The 14,827-nt window shown below is 39.3% G+C and overlaps 1 protein-coding gene across 9 annotated transcripts in view; it reads left to right on the forward strand.

The window, feature by feature from the left end:
- The window catches only part of ptprk (protein tyrosine phosphatase receptor type K), a 367,918-nt gene that overhangs the window by 232,073 nt on the left and 121,018 nt on the right, over positions 1-14,827 (forward strand). The window lies entirely within an intron of this gene.

A 14,827-nucleotide genomic window follows, 5' to 3' on the forward strand; every position in this document is an offset into this window, starting at 1 on the left:
TATTTGAACTCTACTTGATTAAAGGATTTTAGCTATATAAAATAAACACTGCATGTTACAAATCATTCAATACATTGTGTTTTTTCTGCAAAAATCGGGATACACACAGGTAGAAAACAACTATAGATGTTGCTTTTAACATGAGCAGTCTCAAACCTCACTGATTTTTGCAAACCATCTTTATCCCAGTGGGAAAGCAATGTCAAATCAGACTGAACTCTCATTGTTATTTGTTAACGTCTGGTTTCTCCCAAAATGCACTACTTTACCATTGGAGGTTTTTGTTTGCATTGCATTAACAGCTAAAACCATACCTGTGTCTACAGCTTTTGGGATAGTATTTTGAGTTTGGTTCATTCAATGTCTGTTCAACAGGAAATCTATGCTGTGCACTTTCTATCATAACAACAAAATTACATTTTTGTACAGCGCCTTTCACGTCGGGAGGACATCCCAAGGCACTTGGCAATCAATGTCTCGAATTGCTGGGGGTCGGAATCGGGGAGGGTGGAGGACGGGAGTGAAGGAGAGTGACCAAAGGCAAGGTTGAAGAGGAAGGTCTTGAAATGGGTCTTGAAGGAGGCAAGGTGGAGGGATTGCGAGATGGAGTTCCAGAGGGTGGTGGCAGAATAGCAGAAGGCCCACCCGCCAATGTTCAGACAGGCAATGTGGGGGATATGAAGCATGCAGGAGCCCGCTGAGTGGAGGGCTTTGAAAGTGAGGACCAGGACCTTGAACTGTATCCTCTGTGTGATGGGAAGCCAGTGGAGTCAGGCGAGGATAGGGGCGATAGGGTCGCAGAATCTGGTGCAGGAGAGGATACGGGCTGCAGAGTTCTGGATGATCTGCAGCCTATGGAGGGAGGAACCGGAGAGATCTACAAGAAAGGAAGTTTGTGTTGCATCATTAAGTTTGAGAATGCAAGTATGTTTTTGAACTGAGGTGATTACTACTGTAATATGAATATCAGGTGGATCGCACGTCACAAGCTGTCATGTAAAGGTCCTCCCATCATGCTGCAGACAGATGACCACTGAATAGCTGATGAGAAAAATCTGAGGCTTGGGCAACAGGTGCTTGAATGTGTTATCTGGAGTTCGCGTTCTTCAACATGGTTGAAATCTCAGGATTTCAGGAGCACAATTACAATTCCAGGGTCCCAATTGGTAATGGTGCTCCTGCAATCCCTACTGGGAACCCTCCTTGATTAGGTTAACAGCTGAGTCAGAAGGTTGTGGATTTAAGCCCCACATCGGGACTTGGAATCACATAGTTTAAGCTGACACTCCAATGTGGGTCCTGGATTATGTTGCATTGTCAGAGATGCTGTCCTTCAGATAAGACGTTAAACTCAGGCCCAATCTGCCTATTCAGCTGCCTATTCAGGTTGTTAAAAATCCTACTCTTCGAAAAGCGAAGGGAGTTTCTCCCCGTGTTTGGCTAACAATCCCCCAAATAAAATTGGTCACTAATTCCATGGCTGTTTGTGGGACATTGATGTGCGCAATTGGCTGCCACCTTTTACCCACAAAATACAATCAATCCATTTTACAGTATGTCCTCTAAAGCATTTTGTGATGTCTCAATGATATGATAAGGCACTATATCAAATGCAAGGCTTATTATTATTATTTTTCTATCTTGTTTATATATAAAATGGATATTTTGTGAGGAATGTAACATTCAGGAACCAGTCACTTAATTTCTGGTTCCTTTACTGCTGTAATTTCAAATATTGCACATATTGATTGATATAAATGCACTGTATTCTTTCTTTAAGAAAAAATTGAATCTGAGATTGGTGTGTCTCTCTAGGTATAGTTGGATTCTCGCATTGTGTTCAAGGAGTGCACTTGTGTTTGGCCTGCGAATGAAGTGTTAGTGGTCCTTAGGGAGTCTTGCATTACTTTAGTAAAGACCAAGTATTTGACAAATGATTGCACACTAAGATTTGGTGTTCAGTGGCGACCCAATGCCCATATAAATCAGAAAGTATGGCCTACCCTTTGTCATTAGTAACCACAGTAGGCTGCTCTGGGTTAGTTTTAGACCATTTGTAAGCATTGCATGGTATGCTTAACAAGTGGAGTGTGCATTGCAGTGCTCGTACTGCAGGTTGGGTCGTGGAATCAGACGTGATGTTGTTAAAGTACAAATAACAATGTGCTTTGGGTAAAGTTAAAATAGCTGCTGTAGTCTGAAACTGTTTGGTTGGATTAAGAGGTGCATTATGTATGTGCTTTTTACAGATTTAAAAAGCAATTGTTTACCCTCTTCAGTAAGATTTTGCGATCATATTTTATTTATTGTAAATTGCATGCTATGCCCTGAGTTATTACTGTCCTCCATGCTTGTCCGGCTTCCAGTGACTCATGCAGTCGGAGAATCTGTAAACTACGTTTCTCCATGCTGGTCTGGACTACAAATAGCAAAGAATGTTATGGTTCTTTTATACTCTTGGCAGGTTCACTCCCTGAAAGGTTATTTTAGCAAATGGAGAAAAATAAATATTTTACAGGTCAAATTAAAGTACTGTGCTGGAAACCTCAGTGGTTAAAGAAACTACAGGGTGACGGAAAGGTCATGATACCATTACAATGTCTACTAAGTCTTAAAGAAATTATGATTTTTTTTAGATAATAGGGTAGCTGAAAAATAAGACTTTTTGGTCACCTTGCACATCATTGGATGGAGTGGACACATTCAAATTTGCATACTTTTCTGGCTACAGATTTCAAGGAGCTCATTGTTGGGATTTTCAGTGGTAAATTTTGTAGGCATTCACAACATGCCTTACAATCTTGTCAAATACATGATAAGCAAATTACTTAGAAATGCTGAGATATTGCTTGGAAAATATGAATTTTCAATAGTGTATGCACTTGGTATAAACACTTTCGTTTCAGTGGGGCATTTGAATTTGATGCATAAAGAAACCCATCAATGTGCTTAAGAGTATCAAGACCAGACTGAGAGTTCCATAGGTGGATGCCCATACACATACACACAAATTAATTATCAATAAACCCTTTAACTGTATCATAAAATAAGTACTTATTGGAAATCGAGTAGGCTAATGGGTTTCCGCAGTGTGATGATGCTTTATGGGGCCTTTGACACTTGAAGACGTAAGTTCCCTTTCTCAGTTGAATGGTGCTTAGCACACAATATGGGTGGGGGTGAAATTGATTAACAGACAAACTTGCACTATTTTCATGACCTTTTAGAGTATTTGGCAAATTCTTGGATTCTGTATTAAATTTGAAGCCTTTTTTATCATTAATAAAAATCGAAAAAAGGGCTTTATTTAAAGCAGATTTCTGGATGGTAAAATGCTAAGATAAGTGCGTGTCCACCTAAGAGGAAAGGAAACATGAAAGACGCTGGATGGGGATACGGTGAAGCAGTGGGATTGAATGAACATCTTGCTCTGAAAGCTGGTGTAGACTCGATGAGCAGAATGGCCGCCTTCTTCACTGTAAGTTTCTGCTTCTAACATTGCAGAAAACTATTCTACTCTTGTTTTCTCTTTACACTCCCTACCAGCTCATTCATTAACATGAATGAAGGTGTGTCACATGACCACGATCTGAAACAGCATTATCAAATACTGTTTTAAATCCACTAGGCAATTGTTTTGCATCTAAGCTTTTCTTTCCAATTAAATCAGTAGTCTATAGTTTTAAAGTAGGAATGAGTGCTGTGTTTGGAGACGTCTCTGTTGTGATAAAGGAAAATTACCAAATGGAAAAGGGAGTCAATATCTCAACCTAATGTTCAGGCTCTGTAAATCTGCAAACATTTTGCTGGGTTTTTGAAACCCCTTTGGAGAATAAAACTCTTCCCATACATGTGGAGGAGAACTATGAAACCATTTTCAGCAAAGCAGATACAAAAGTCTTTTTTTTAACAATAAATCCTGTTCTAGTGGAAACTGTGTAGGAGTTGCACAAATGAAGCTGTTTAGCAGAAACTGCTACTCCCTCCTCCCCCCCAACCCCCAATGAATACTGGCATTGAATCTCCTTCCCAATATGTATAATAATGTGCGTTTGCATTAGATATTACAGCTTAACTGCTGTACTATTTTTGGGGTTAGTGATTGCTGCCAAAACATGTCATAGCCTTTCTGCAATTAGTTGAATCTTCAAAGCTTGAAAACTGCTTAGTTACAGCCTCAGCACAGGCTTGGTTCAATGGTTTGATTGCTCATTTACTCTTCACTGCTCCTAATGTATTTTTGGAATGACGCTGGATTTAGATCAACGACATTTAAAGTGCCAGTCACTTACTGTGCTTGATTGATTGACACCTGCAGATTAGTAATGAGCAATGCTGCTCTATTAAATTATTCAGACAGTAAAAATGAAGAAGAAAGACAGCTGTGGCCCAGGAGTGAATTCAGTATCATAAATCCACCAAACTGGGCCAAAGTCTGTTTAATGTTATTGACAGGCAAATGATGACTGAAATTGTCACCTTATTAAACCCTGCAGTATGTGCTGTTTAAAGCACACACTAGAGTACAGAGTTACATCGATACTTTATTATTTCCAGTGGAAATGAGTGAGTTGGTTGGTTTATGGTCAGCATTATCATTTGCAGTGATCTGTGTTTGGACACTGCATTTCTGTATGCTGTAAATTGGCAGGCAGTAGCGTTTTACACACTGGCCAATTTGTGAATGGAGGGCACTTGTGTTATATTTGGGATGATTTACTTGTACAATACCTTTTGGAGAAACCGGAAATAGAATTTTACTGAATCAACTAACGTCTGTCTAGAAAATATGTAATAGGTACATGGTTAAGCAAATCAAGGTGGATTTCTTTTGAGGAAGAGGTGATGTATTTGAATTCCCTCACATTTCTTTCTCTCAGGGTTTCTCGTATCACACATTATTAGTTTGTCACAGGGTTGCAGAAGTTGCTTCTCAGGTCTCTGCCTATCCTACTTTAGCTGATGGCTAGAAATTGTGCAGTGATTGACTTGTCACTCATTCCCCTATGAAAACGCATCTGGCCCTGATTTCCCTCTAACAAGATGGCTGAGAACCAAAATAGATTCTGTCCAATATCATCCTTTCTGAGTTGCATCCTACTGCACATTACAGCACCAATGAGCTGTGTCACCAATGTATCCTGCAGAATGAGTTCTTCAATAGACAGCAAGGTCCTTTGGGACATTTTTTCCCATAATACCATTGATACTCTGGTCTCAATCAGTCTTCCTGGTCAACCAACTCCCTTATTCATTACTCTTTGTGTAAAGATATGCTTCCTGGACCTGCTGTCCTTTCTAATCATTCTTCGTAATTCATCCCTCTAATACAAGGGATCAAACACATTGCTCTTCTCTTTATTGCCAATAGTACCTTGAATTTCCCGTCATGTTTCATTGACCAGAACTACAGAACACTAGGGGATGAACAGCTTGAACATGACCTCTGTCAGTTTCAACTCAAATGATTAGGCAGTGTAACTCAATATATAACACTAATCCTTGCATTTGATACATTGACCTTATCATATTGAAGCATCTCCAGGCATGTAACAGAGTTTTCTGTGAAATACAGTGATTGTGTATTAGTAGTGAAACATGGCATTCAATTTGATTACATCAATGTCCCACGAGCAGCCTCAATGTAAATGCCAACTTTTAAAAATTCTGCCTCGTACTGCTGTAGCTGGACTGTTTAATGAATGAATTAACTACTATCTCAAGGTTATATCCAATCTTGGCATGTTCATATTTTTCATATTTTTACTTCTAATTAATGCCACCAATCCACGTCCCTCGTCTCCTCCATTTACAGTTGGTGGCCGTGCTTTCAGCCACTATGCCCTGAATCTCTGAAATCTCTGCCTCAATCCCAATTTCTTGCCTGCGTTTGCTTTATGAACAAGTCATAAAATCAGTTGTACTCCTCTTTGATCATGCCTTTAGTCGCCCTCCCACCTCTCTGCCTTCCCTTACCCCTACCCTACCTCTCCCCCATGCTCGGGTCCTGACCCCTGACTGTCCAGCGCCTTGGGACGTCCTCTCGACATGAAAGGCGCTCCATCAATGTAATTTTGTTCTTGTTAAGACACTGCTTGGTTACAAGTTGTGAAGCATAAAATCTTAAAAAAAACTTCTAGGTTGAAAGAAACAGAATATTTTGAGACACTTATCCCAAGTGTACTTGCTGTCACGTGTGTCAAAGTAGTTGTCTAAAAATCAATAGAAGAACAGACTTGTTAAAATGCCTGCTTGAGGACAATCACTGCCGAAACAATTTAAATTCTTTCCTGCAAACTCAATTCAGAACTGAAAGAAGTGTAAGAAAAGGTGGGTGAAATTATGAGCTTTTTACAGATGCTGCTGAGAAAGAAGGCCGAAGAATTGCAACATTTTTCCTGTGATTGGCGATGACTCTGTTCATAAGTAGGACATGGGCATCCAGAGAGTGATGGAAAGAAATCTAACTTTTGGACTGGGCTTCCCCATCCACCCCCCACTTGCTGTCAGCCCCCTGCTCCCAGCCCTGGTACCCAACTCAGTCTCTGTAAATTGCTTTGAGATGTTCTCCCAACATGAAGGCGTGATACACATGTAAATCATTGTGTAGTATAAGACATGTTTATCACCGTAACGGATGCGTGCATTTCAAGAAATTGAGGGTGGGAAATTTATTTATTAGTGTTCCATTGCAGCACTAAAGACCTGTCTTGATTCTGAATATTCTACAGTATTTGTACAGTAGAATGCTAAATAGTACAATAACTTTTATTGTTTATAAAAGTTTATTTATTTATACAGCGCCCTTCACACAGGGTCACCTCTTGGAGCCCTGGATACTGTTAGCATCTCGGTAAAAGCATAACTGCATTTTCCATTAGGTCTTCAATGTGGAAGCAAAGCCTCTTTTTTTATTTTCACACAAGTGCTAGGCATCCAGTTTTGTAATTTCCTCTTCCCGGATGAGCAAGGTGGAAAAACCTGAACTAGGTAAATATAATAGTATAAATACACAAAACTGAAGTGACGGTTAGACATACACACACACACAGTTGATATCCACACTATGTTTTTAATCACTATTGGACAAGTCCTAAATTAGTGCAGATATCAGTCTCTCTACTGTAATGCATATTGAATATGATGCAATGTACATTATTGAAGTCTACCTCAGCAAATGCTGGTGTTACAACGATAATAATAATCCTTGCATTTGATACAGAGCCTTATCTTGTTTTTGAAACGTCTCAAAGCACTTCACAGGATATATTGTAAAGTGTATATTTTATAGGTGAAATGCAAAAGCCAATTGCGCACAACAGTGTCCCACAAACAGTCGTGGATTGAGTGACAAAATTATTTTTGCAATTTATTTAATTAGTTAAACCTTGGGCAAGTTTCCTTTCTCTACATGCCTCTGTTCACCTAGCATTAAGTAGGAACCCGGTTGTTAGTTGAAGTGGTGGATTGCTTTTCCAGCAGTAATAATTCCTTAAAAAAACTTTTTAAAAAAATTAAAATAATGATAATAATTTGGTCACTCAATCCATTGCTGCATTTTGCCCACAAAATATACAGTCAGTACACTTTACAGTATATTCTGTGAAGCGCTTTGAGACATCTCGGAAGACATGATAAGGCATTATGTCAAGTGCAAGGATTATTATTTTATTATAATGTTTTGTTATAAACAAGGTAATTTAAATTAACGCCTTTAAAAACCGAGATTGGAAATGCAAGTTTGTGCTAAATGCAATAATTGAGAATTGAATATTTTTATTATAAGAAATTATTTTGAGAATAGACCATAAATTAAGATGTTATGTATTTGTTTCTGAAAGATGTATAGTGTTTAGAAAGAGCGAACAAAACAATTTGGGTTCATTTAAGCACCTAAATTACATTGAATCAGTTTAAGTAGGTCACGGTTGAGCTAGCTTGTTGTCGAGCACAAAAACAATGAGTATTGTGCAACTAGGAGGCATCGTTATGGTGATAATTCAAATTATCTCATGTAGTTCCTTCCCCAAATCCAATGATTTTGAGCAGCAGGAGTGAGCTGTAATAGTAATCTTTGATTTGCAGCAGGAAACTTAGGATGTGGAGGACAGGAATTCAAATGAGTGCAGATGGTTGGCAGTGAGGTCCATTGGTCAGATCAGCTGTGTGCAATTTGCAAAGCATCAAATTAAACCGCTAAATGAGGAGCTTAATTGTTGAGCTCAACTATGGTTGCTGAATAACAAATTTTCTTGGCTGCCTTGTGTACTGATTGTATGTCTTTAATGTTTGTGAATCTAAAATGTTCTGCAGTTAAGCAAAGGTGTAGATCAGGGTGGTCCAACTGGTAGCCTGTGTGCTGCATCTGGCCTGGGGATGAATTCATTCGGCCCGGGAACACTGGTCCGGAGCCCAGGAGGACCCGTTAATCACTTTCACACTGATAACAGGAGAGACAAACAGGCAGACGGTTAGCAGGTATAGAGAGGCAAACTGATACACACACAGAGTTACAGAGGGGCACACAGACACACGAAGACAGAGAGACACACACAGAGACTCGGGTACAGAGAGAGATACCTTGTCTGTATTATTGTTTTTAACAGTTGTATGAATTTTTACATTGCCTATTTAAGGTTTGCCTTGTAACTAAACTACAGTGAAATTAAGCAATAGTTACACAATTGAAAACATAGAATTTCTTTATGATTCTTTCGTGTTATGTTTCTGAAAGGGAAACAAAAAATTGCTTATGGAGCCGCGGACATTTCTCAAATCTGGCATCCTAACCCTCAGCAGCCAAAAAGTTGGACCGCCCTGGTGTTGATTGTAAGGTTATAAAACACTTAAGAGCAGCAAGGATGGTGTGAACACCATTACTTTTGGCATTGTCTGTCTGATCCTATTTACACCTCCAGCACTTAATGTCTTGAGCAGTCCTCTGTGCAGTGATGTGAAAATCTGTATTGAGAACCACTTGTGCTCGGTTGTCTTATGCCACTGAGAATGTGAGTTTGTAAATAACTTTTCAGTGAAGTGTTCATAAAAGGCACCAACTACCCTGAGTAAGTAAGATGTTATTTTCCAAAAGGAAGTATGAGGAATGATATAAAGCTTAGAATCTTCAACAACAAAATTACATTTATAAAGCGCCTTTCACATCGGGATGACGTCCCAAGGCACTGAACAGTCGGGGATCAGGATCTGAGTGTGGGGTGGCAGGGTTGGGATGAGGGAGGGCGGCTGAAGGCACAGTCGAAAAGGAGGGTCTTGAGTCGTGTCTTGAAGGAGTCAAGGGAGGGAGCAAGGCGAAGGAAGTGTGGGATTTAGTTCCACCCGCGGGGTAGAGAGGCTGAAAAACAGCTACTGATGGTAGGGCTGGTCGGGCAGCCTGCTGAACAGAGGGTGCGGGCAGGTTGATAGGTGGTCAGCAGGTCAGAGAGTTAGGAGGGGGCAAAGCTGTGGAGGGCCTTGAAAGTGAAGACCAGGATTTTGAATTCTATCATCTGACGATGGGGAGCCAGTGCAGCCGGGCGAGGATGGGGGTGATGGGGTCACGGAGTCTGGTGCAGAAGAGGACATGAGCTGCAGAGTTATCCATATAATCTAGTTATCCAAGCTTCCAAATTATATTTTCCCTTCACTGGCTCCAATTAATAGAATTATAGCTACACACCCTAGATGCAGGTGGGACTATAGGAGGAATCTTAAATGATGTCAAAATTAATTGGATCCAGTCTTTCCATTTAAATTCAAATAGGTGAAATTTGGTGGTTTTATGTAAATACAGGTGTGGAGCCTTTACTGCAGAAAACACAGGGTGTTTACAAAGTCCTATTAACTCCAGGTTTTTTTCTACAGTGCAATGATCAACAACTGTACAAGTGTTTACCTGTATTTAGATGTCCAGAGGATCAGTGTAAGCACCTTCATTTTCATGGCAGATAATGATCCGTCCCCATGTTCGGTGTGACATCTTCTGTAACATAGATGGAGTGACCAAGAAGTTACTGGTATCAGACATTGTTACACTCAATTCATCTGCAACAGAAAATAAAAATTCATTGTAAGAAACAAAACACACAGGGATAATAGGACTTTGTGGACACTGCACAATGCATTTACCCTGAAAAATTGCCATAAAAATAAATCTTACTGATCCATAATTTTACAAGTGGTTGGAACAAATTTAAAAAGTATTGAAATACAGTAGCCTAGATATGTGTAAACTTACAATTGTGGGTGAAATCAAGGTAAAATGGTATCTTAAAGCTTTTAGTACTAGAAATAAGGACATTCAAAAGTGTAAAACATTTAGAAGTAACCTAGTATGATAAAGAGAGAGGTCTTCAAAGTTTTTTTTTAGCAGCAAGGAAGGAAGGAGGGAGCAAGACAGTGTTTAGGAGAGTTTCATAGGACAAAGGGGTGAAAGCTGAATATTTGGCCTCTTGACAGTGGAGCACAAGGAGCTCAACACAAGTTGTTGAATGACTTCCAGGACATTGTAATGATTCATTTTAACATCATTAGCTTGCGCAAGGATTATGTATTGATAACTGTGTTACAGTATTTGTCCAGCACAACAACAAATTACATTTGTACAGCACCTTTCACATCGGAGGGACATCTCAAGGCTCTGGTTAAGGCTTTGTCTCCCAAAACTAAGGACATGTCTACATTGCAACATCTTACTGATGCTGGTCCAACTATCAATAAGTATCTTGGATTAGTGTGGCTTAGCAGCATATATTTCAAACACTTAATTATTTTGTTCTTGGAACTGGATGTTCAGCTCATTCAAATGCTGAGTGATGTTACACAAACCTACAACACTGAGACCCGGTCCATGTCATCCAGATGTGGTAAATGTGCAACCTTCTCACAATCTGTTATAAATTGTGTGATAGATTCCAACAAATCCATCATGTGAGCCAGTGTAATTCCAGAAGAAAACTCATCTGTCTTTCGTATATAGTAGTAAATCACCGTCCTACACGTCAAAACCTTCACATAAAATTAGACTCTGGTGATTCATTGCCCTGGTTCTAAGAAAGTTCGCCAATTCAATCATTTCTTCATTATAACAGAAACTTTTATACATTTTGCAAACAGGGGTTTCTGGTGAATAATAAAATGATGTGACTGAATGTCATGGAGACATCTCGGATTTCAAATCACTCTGAGTAGCCATTCCATCCAGCTTCCCAGACACCAATGGCACTCTGGGTGTTATAAATTCAGAATGTATTCAACCGCTTCAGTCAGCAAACCATGATAGCTTCCTTTTTCTCTTTTTGGGCTATTGCACAAATGAATCATGGCCAAATCATCTTTTTGTTAAACGGCAGTTCTTAGATTTGTACTTTTCCAGAAATCATCAGTTGCAGATGTCACAGATGTCAACTCTCATCCAGGAACAAGTATAAAATTTGCCTTCTCTGCCAACTTTTTTTAACCTAAGCACTCTCTAAATATTTGCTGATGTAGCTGACCCCCATTCCTGAAATTATCAAGCAGCTGATTTTATTTTTTTCAATTCCTTCTGTGCAATCCTTTGCGTTTTCTACAAAGATGGTTATGCATGAAATCAAAATGAAATATATATTATCATCTCTATATGGCTTCATTTCTTTTTCCATTCAGTGAGCCACTTTGAAGAGAATTTAAGTTAACCTGCTTGTGGGTATTCAAGACCTCCCTGAATATGTTCTGTTTAGCCTTTTTGTTCACTCTGAGACCAAGCTACTTCTATTTAAGTTGATTTCAATTTGCAATTTTGCATTGAGGTTCCTGAATATTGCATATGATGTATGTTGGTTTCTCTCTAAATTTGGTCGATTTTGTTAACGCACGTCACAAATTAGGTAAAGCACAGCTATCACACCTCATCACCTTCATAAAGAAAATATTTCCTTTCCTTTTCATTATTAATAATTGTCAAGTGCAGAAGTGGAGCTTTTGGTCTCAATCGTGAAAACATAATTTTTGCTTTCTCATCAGCCACAAATGTTATCATTTATGCCTTCAGTGTATTTTGATAATAACTCATAAATGGAAGTGTGAACGCTTTAAACTGTACAATTCATTATCACTTTGAGAAGTGCAGCCATGTCGAGTTCAAGGCATGTGTTCTTGGTTGGAGACTGGTAAAATCTTTGCTCGTGCATAAGTAAGCACATGTATAGAGCTCCTCTACATTTCGCCATCCAAGAACTTTTAAATGTTTTTTTTCAGTTTAAAAGTTGGTTGAAATCTGCTACAGTTGTAATGAGACATATGTATTGGTTTGATGCATTGGTGCATTGATTTGATACCATTCATGAGCAGGCCTCCAAATCAAATCGATAAGCCTGAAATACAATCTCTTCTGCACATTGAGCGTAAACGCAACATGGAGGTTGCAGTATCAATGATACAAAAACATACTAGTTCCTTTTCATTCTTGTCACTGTTGACTTGCCTTATTGCTTTTCCTTCGCAAGATGATGCTCGACACATCAATTCACATTTTGAAATCTTAGCAAGGTTTCATTCATCTGGAGGCACAAGTTAAGAGGTTGCCCTGTATAATCTCTCTGCTATTTCTTTTCCTTGTAGGCTATATATCTCTTTTTAATTTAAACTCTGATAAATGCATCAGAGGTTTCAGAAGCAAAGAATTTAAATCAATAGAATTTATTATAGAGCCATCTCAATGTCTAATCTGTGAAAGCAATGCTGGCCTTCGCTGCTATTGATTATATGTGACAGGCACACAAACTGTTAATCTAGCTCAAAGCAAACACAATAAATAATACTGTACTGTGTTTAAAAGGCTGCAAAGGCAATTCTGTCTCTGTAGGATGCTGATTGGTATGTTCCACTGCACGAGCAAAACACGCTAAGAGTTGACAGCTTTACATTGAATATTAACATATCTATGCTAAAAGTATCAACATCTAGTTACCTGAATTAATGAAGTATGTCTTATCACTTCTTCCCTGAGGATGTTGTACATGCTTTTCACATCCTCCTGATATAGCATCAGTAAGCTCATTTTAAAAACTGGTTTATTCCACTATTTTAAAGTCCAGCAATGTTTAGTGTTACAGATTCAAAGCTCTGCATTTGAAACATCTTATTTCATAAAACTTTTGATATAAGCTTCTCAGTCAAATCTTTTCAAGGCAGATAGAACAGTCCAAATATATGCAGTACAGTAGTTTACATCCTGGCATTGACCTCAACAATTGGAATTTGTCGCTCATAGTTGGGGGAGTTAGTGGGTGGAGATCAGTAGCAGTGGTTGGAGAGTTTAATCATGACTTTAGACATTCAATGTCTGGAAACTGAACCCATTTTAAAATGTGAACTTTTACTATTAAAAGTTTACAGATATTTTAAATGACCCACATTGTGGTTATTGCATTGAAATGTCTCCAAGGCTATGCCCCACTCTATCTTAGAGACCACCATTCTGCTTCATGTCTCTCACCTGCTCCATTGGTGGGAAAGCCACTCTCGCTCTGCTTTCGGGAACTCTTTCCCAGAGCACCTCTGCTTTGTTCCTTGTGGCTTGAATCACGTTCCACTCAAATGCACAGGTGATGCATTAATGTTCTGTCAATTAATGTGACTTATTTTTCTTTTTGATGGGGTGGGGTGACTAGCAGGCTGCCAAATAGATAATTGGGAGCTTAAATATCCAGGCAATTTTGAATCTTGACTACATCACTACAAATCCTGAATTTAATAAATCATCTCTTCCAGCTACCTGCAGTTGCATGCATTGCAATGTGTTAGAATGTGCAACTGTCAGCAGGTCAGATTCTGTCCAGCACTATCCACATTATCTCTCTGACTCTTTTATTTTATAGCTTTACACTGAAATGTTTTGGAAGTTAATTGCTTGTAAACGTATTAGCATGGACCTTGCAGTATTTTTACCTTTCAGACGTTCAGGTCTGGAATCCAATTTACTAAATCCTATTTGCTACATCTTCTACATAAAAAAATACAAGTAAAGCAAAATCCAATAAGGAACCAATTTGGTCAAATACCTAACCAGCTGGGATCTAAAGAAAGTGAGAGCATCTTGTCCAGTGACTCTCTTCATGTTATAATATAAATAAATCCATTTGACTTCTGTGTCTACAATCCTACAGTCACTACATTTAACAGTAATTACTGTAATCCGCTTTGGCAGGAGATCTTCCGGTCTCCTGCCATTCAACTCACACTCCCATTCACAGTCTGACTTCTCCATCCATGGTCTCCTACACTGTTCCAATGATCTACAGCGAAAGTTTCAGGTACATCTTATCTATCTGCTAGGGACCCTACAGCCCTCTGGCCTCAATATCGATTTCAGCCATTTCAGACCATAACAGCTCACCCTCCTGGGGCTATGTCTCGGAGCGCTGCACAGGGATGGGGTTGGACCCCGAGGGAGAGGGGAGGTGGCCACGGGTGCATTCGATGAGGTAGGATTTGGGGCACCACCTAAAACTAGAGCTAAAGTCCTGTAGCTCAGTGGTTAGAGCACTCGCTTTGCAAGTGGGAGACCTGAGTTCAGTTCCAGGCAGAGGGCGAAACCTTGGGCAAGTTTCCTTACTCCACACGCCTAATAATAATCCCTCCAAAAAAACCAAAAACAATAATAAATTGGTCATTTTCAATCTAAGACTGTTTGTGGGACATTGCTGTGCGCAATTGGCTGTCGCGTTCGCCCACAAATATACAGTCAATTCACTTTACAGTGTTTTCTGTGAAACGCTTTGGGACGTCCTCCCGACGTGAAAAGCGCTATATCAAATGCAAGGATTATTATTATTATTATAATGTCTTA

The sequence above is a fragment of the Callorhinchus milii genome, unplaced genomic scaffold (assembly GCF_018977255.1).
Source record: "Callorhinchus milii isolate IMCB2004 unplaced genomic scaffold, IMCB_Cmil_1.0 Scaffold3, whole genome shotgun sequence".
NCBI classification, from domain to species: domain Eukaryota; kingdom Metazoa; phylum Chordata; class Chondrichthyes; order Chimaeriformes; family Callorhinchidae; genus Callorhinchus; species Callorhinchus milii.